The sequence below is a fragment of the Pongo abelii genome, chromosome 2 (assembly GCF_028885655.2).
Source record: "Pongo abelii isolate AG06213 chromosome 2, NHGRI_mPonAbe1-v2.0_pri, whole genome shotgun sequence".
Taxonomy (NCBI): domain Eukaryota; kingdom Metazoa; phylum Chordata; class Mammalia; order Primates; family Hominidae; genus Pongo; species Pongo abelii.
In genome coordinates this window covers 143037890-143043889 of record NC_085928.1, presented here as the reverse complement: position 1 = coordinate 143043889, position 6000 = coordinate 143037890, and positions in this window count along the sequence as shown.

Genomic DNA, 6000 nt, shown 5'->3' with positions numbered 1-6000 from the left:
CGAGAGAGCAGGACGCCATCTTGAGAAAAAAAAATCTGTTATTGTTGTTTAACAAATTATCCCAAATTTAGCAGCTTAAAGTAATACATCACAGGGACAGGATTCCATAATCAGGTTAGGCAAATGGTTCTAGCTCAGAAGCTCTCCTGAGGTTGCAGTTGAGCTTCAGCTGGGACTGCAGGCAGCTCAGGGCTTGGCTGGGGCTGGAGGGTTTGCTCCCAAGATGGTGTCCTCACATGACTGTGTGTAGGAGGCCTCAGTTTCTTGCTTGCTGTTGTCCAAATGTCTCATTTCCTTACCATATGGGCATATGGTGACCAACCATCCTGGTTTGTCCAGGATTGAGGGAGTTCTCAGGATGTGAGACTTTCAGTGCTGAACCAGGAAAGTCCTGGGAAGTCCTGGGAGGAGTTGGTCACACTATGTGGGCCTCTCCATGGTGCTGTTTCCAACAGGAAGAGGGATCTGAAAGAGTGACCAAGACAGAAGCCACAAGGTCTTTCATAGCCTAATCCAGGAAGTAACACACCATGCTGTATTCTATTAGTCACACAGGCCAGCTCTGGTACAAAGTACAAAGGGCTTATAAAGTGGTGTGAATACCAGGAGGTGGGGACCACTGGGGCCATCTTGGAGGCTGGCTGCCACATTACCCCAAACCTAGGCTTAAAACAACAATCATTTTAGTATCTCTCATATTTGTGGGTTAACAGGACTCAGCTTGGCAGTTCTTCTGCTCTCCATGATATTGGTTGAAGCTGTAGTCAACTAGGGTTCAACATGGCTGTAATCCAAAATGACTCACTCGCCAGGCTGGCAGTTGGTGCTGGCTATTGGCCTGGACCTCAGCTGAGGCTGTCAGCAGGAGAGTCTTGGTTCTCCTCCATGTGGTCTTTCCACATGGAATAGGCTGGTAATGAGAGAGAACATCCCATGTACCCCTGAACTTAAAAGTTGAAGGAAGGCCGGGTGCAGTGGCTTGTGCCTGTAATCCCAGCACTTTGGGAGGCTGAGGTGGGCAGATCACTTGAGGTCAGGAGTTCGAGACCAGCCTGGCCAATATGGTGAAACTCCGTTTCTACTTAAAATATAAAAATTAGCCAGGCGTGTTGGTGCGTGCCTGTAATCCCAGCTACTCGGAAGGCCGGGGCAGGAGAATCCCTTGAACCCAGGAGGCGGAGGTTGCAGTGAGCCAAGATCATGCCATTGCACTCCAGCCTGGGTGTCACAGCAAGACTCCGACTCAAAAAAAAAAGTTGAAGAGGGGAGAAAAAAAAGAACACCCCAAGGACAGGCACTGTAAGAGGAAGGAAACAGAAGCTACCAGTCTTCCTGAGGCCTGAGATTCAGATGTCCTTGAACATCTTACGATGCATTCTATGGCCAAGGCAGTCACAGGCCAGTCCAGATATAAGGAGAGGGGAAGTAAACACTCTTAAAGTGAAGAGCAGCATATATATGTGTGTGTGTATATATATGTGTATATACATATGTATATATTTGTGTGTACGTGCATATATATGCACACTACATGTACATGTATTTTATATATATACACATGTACATATACATCACACACACACATATATATATGTGGAGGGGAGGAATTACTCAGGGCTACCATACACTTTAGAGATTGCACTTTAGGGTCTCTCACTGGGAAATTTACAAAATCCCCAGAGGCAGAGGGGTAGTTCAGGCACTCTCAAATTCCTAGATCTGTAACGCTGCTTTGTTTTTTTTTTTTAAATATTTTTTAATTAAAAAATTATGTTAGATAAAAATTATATAAGAAACTGATGTTCACTATAGAAAAATTAGAAAATACAGTTAAGCACAAGAAAGAAGCTATCATGCCAATATCCTGAGATAATCACTGTATATTTTTGGTAGATAGCACCCTGGAATTTATTCTATGCAAAAGTAATACTTTTATTTAAAAAAAATAAAACTACTCTGTACATACTGTTTTGGAACCTATTGTTTTCACTTAAAATTACAGTTGGAACATCTTTTCACGACCATTCATATAGAACTACATCATTAGTTTAAAGGTTGCATAGTGTTTTATTGTATGTATGCCAACCAAGATTCTTTTTTTTTTTTTTTTGAGACAGAGTCTCACTCTGTCGCCAGGCTGGGGTGCAGAGGCACAATCTTGGCTCACTGCAACCTCCGCCCCCTAGGTTCAGGCGATTCTCCTGCCTCAGCCTCCCAAGTAGCTGGGATTACAGGTGCCCACCACCATGGCTGGCTAATTTTTATATTTTAGTACAGAAGGGGTTTCACCATGTTGGCCAGGCTGGTCTCGATCTCCTGACCTCAGGTGATCTGCCTGCCTTGGCCTCCCAAAGTGCTGGGATTACAGGTGTGAGCCACCACGCCCGGCCTATACCAACCAAGATTCTTGATTTTGACAAGAGAAGCCAATACTGGTTAAGTCAGCCAGCCAAAAGAAATTTTTTGGAAGTGTTTTGGATAGCCCACAGAATCTATCATATGTTAGTTAAGTGTTCCATTACTTATGGTAGTATAATAATTCACCAACCTTAGGTGGAGTAAAACAACCACCATTTCATTATGCTCATAAATTCTGTGTGCAAGAAATTCTAACAGGGCATAGCAAGGATGATGCCACAATGTCTGGGACCTCAGCTGGAAAAACTCAAACTTGGAATGACATGAAAGGCTGGGGTGTGGGGAGGGGGAATGTAATCATCTGGGAGCTTCATCCATATGTTTAGGGCCCTGGGCTGGGAGAACCTGAACCCTGGGCTGAGCTGGGACTCTTGACCAATGTACCTACATGTGGCCTCTGCATGCAGCTTGGGCTTCCTCACAGTGTGGCAGCCTCTGGGTTGTCTAACTTCCTTTTTTTTTTTTTTTTTTTTGAGACGGAGTTTTGCTCTTGTTGCCCAGGCTGGAGTGCAGTGGTGGAATCTTGGCTCACTGCAACTTTTGCCTCCCAGGTTCAAGTGATTCTCCTGCCTCAGCCTCCCTGGTAGCTGGGATTACAGGTGACCACCACTATGTCTGGCTAATTTTTGTATTTTTTAGTAGAGACAGGGTTTCATTGTGTTGGCCAGGCTGGTCTTGAACTACTGACCTCAGGTGATCCATCCACCTCAGCCTCCCGAAGTGCTGGGATTACAGGCGTGAGCCACCCACACCCAGCCTGGGTTGTCTAACTTCTTCCAAAAGGCTGCTTGGTGTTCTAGAGGCTAACATTCCAGCAAACAGAAAGGAAGATATGTGGCCTTTTATGACCTAGCCTTGGAAGTCAATAGTCTCACTTTCACCATATTACATTGATCCAAGTGGTCATAAGTCTGCTCAGGTATGAAGGGAGGGGACATAGTCTACTTCTCAATGGGAGGAGTGCCAAAGAATTTGTGGCCATGCCCTAAAGCCACCACAATTAGGGTAAGGTTAGCTGCTGTAACAAAGAGACCCCAACCTACAGTGGTTTAATGAATACAGTTTCTTTCTCTCACACATCATAGTTCTAATGTGTGTCTCTCACACATCACAGTTCTCATAGTCTAGCTTGGTAAGGCGGCTCTGCACCACAAGACATCTATGCCCCTGGAAGCTAGGCTCTACTACCAACACGGCAATCTCAAAAGTCACTCATGGTCCCTCTGTCTTTGTGGGCAAAGCCTTAGGCAGGAGTGTCTCACTCAACCACACTCAGCTCACATGCCTGTACCTTGCCTGCCAGGGAGCAGGGAGTGAGTATATCTGCCTTCTTCCTGATTCTGTAGTGAAAATCAGGAGAGCTTCCCTACCTTAGAATTTCCCCCTAAGAGGAATGATGATCACATACTTTATATCTTAATAAGCAGCTAATATCCAGCAGAATATGGATGTATAATATCCCAACATTGCATCCCCTGTTGTTACATATTTAGGTTGTAATGTGCTATTGATAACATGATATTTGTCCTGTTGCAAAGAACATTTTTCTATAAATATCTTTGAACACTTGCAAGATTTTTTTCCTTTAAGATAAATTCTGAGGAGTCAGGTCATAGTTTCTGATTCTGCATCTAGTCCTGTAGGATCCCATTAAAGACATCACAAACACACACACACACACACTTTTTTTAAAGTCAGGATGGCAACTCAGGAATTTGTATGAGCCTCAGAGAGAGAGTGGAGAGATCCAGCATGCACTTTCTTTTTTTTGTTGTTTTGAGACAGAGTCTCGCTCTGTTGCCCCGGCTGGAGTGCAGTGGTGCAATGTTGGCTCACTGCAACCTCTGCTTCCCGGGTTCAAGCGATTCTCCTGCATCAGCCTCCTGAGTAGCTGGGATTACAGATGCTGGCCACTATGCCCAGCTAATTTTCGTATATTTTTAATAGAGACAGGGTTTCACTGTGTTGGCCAGGCTGGTCTCAAACTCCTGACCTCAAGTGATCCGCCCACCTCGGCCCCCCAAAGTGCTGGGAATACTGGCATGAGCCACCGCGCCCAGCCAGCATGTACTTTCAAGGGTGATCCCAGGCTTAGGTGTTGGAGTGTCCATGATCATAACCCACTCCTGTTTATGAAGTGCTGTGAGAAGGGCTTTACATATGCTATCTGTAATCTTTACATAAATCTGATGAGGAAGGTATTATTTTCATCAGGTGGATGGAGAAGCTGAGGTTCCAAGAGATTAAGTAACTGGTTCAAGACCCTAGAGCTGGAACTGAATTCCAAATCCGTACCTTGAACCACTTATTCCCTCTTAGAACACTTGCTCTTAGGATACTCCTGCTCAAAGCCCAGCTGCTATATTGCTATATTGTGGGAAGCTCAAGCCACATGAAGAAGCCAGGTGGAGACATTTCAGTCAATGGCCCTAGTTGAGCTCCCAGTGAACAACCAGCCATCTGAATAAGTCATGTAGGACTTCTCAGCCCAGTTCAGCTCCCCCATGGCTGCAGCCCCAGCTGACATCACAGGGAGCAGAACTGCTTAGTCAAGCTCAGCCAATCCAAAGAGTGGTGAGAGTGAATGTGATGGTGGTTGTTTTAAGTTACTATGTTTTGGCAAGATTTGTTACACAGCAATGGATAACCAAAATGGGGAAGCTACTTATTCTTGGATGAGTCCCAGCAGAGTCTGAAGAGAAGATTCCTTCCCTGGGGGAGTGGCTGGAGTAGGGGACCTTCAATGGCCTTGATGAGTTCAGTGCACAAGGCTGGGTCTGTGTATGGTGCTTTTTCTTGTTCCCTGCCCCAGCTGGGAACAACTACATTGAGTTGCAAGGCTTGGGAGGAGAAACTGTACATGAATGAGTTAACAAATCTGGGCAAGATTCCCAAAGTAAATAATGTTGATTCTCAGCACAAAGGAAGCATTGCCTAATGCTGCTTAAACTCACATAAACAGTCATTGCTTCGTGGCTAATTTGCTATTTTTGAAATTTTCCAATTTCAAAAAAGTAGCCATAATAAGCATTATTAGAAAAAAATAACAGCACTTAGAAATGCTAAACACTGTACACAGTTGCTGAGTGGCATAAGAGGGTCCTTGTCCTTCAGGACCAGTCTTTATAGTCCTGTGCACAGGGAGTGGTGCCCAGATAACCTTGAAGTAGCCCCAGTTGGCACCTGGATCCGAAAGTAAATCCAGCCTCTCCCTCCCATTCGAGAGCAGAGAAGGGTGTTCACAAGGGCACAGGAAGGTGGTGGCCTTTTGGTCTTCGTCACTCTCCCTCATTTACTCTCCCATCTCTCACCTCTCAGTCCTTTCCAGCTAGTGGTGCTCAGATTTTAGGGCATAAAAATCATTTGGAAAGTATAAAAAATGCAAAGCTCAGGTTCTCCCTAAGAAGATTCCCATTCTATAAGTCTGGAGTGGGGTCCCAGCATTTTTTTTTTTATATATTTGTTTTATTTATTTATTTTTTTGAGACAGGGTCTCACTCTTGGCCAGGCTAGAGTGTGATGGTGCGATCATGGCTCACTGCAGCTTCAACCTCCCAGGTTCAAGTGATCCCCCCACCTCAG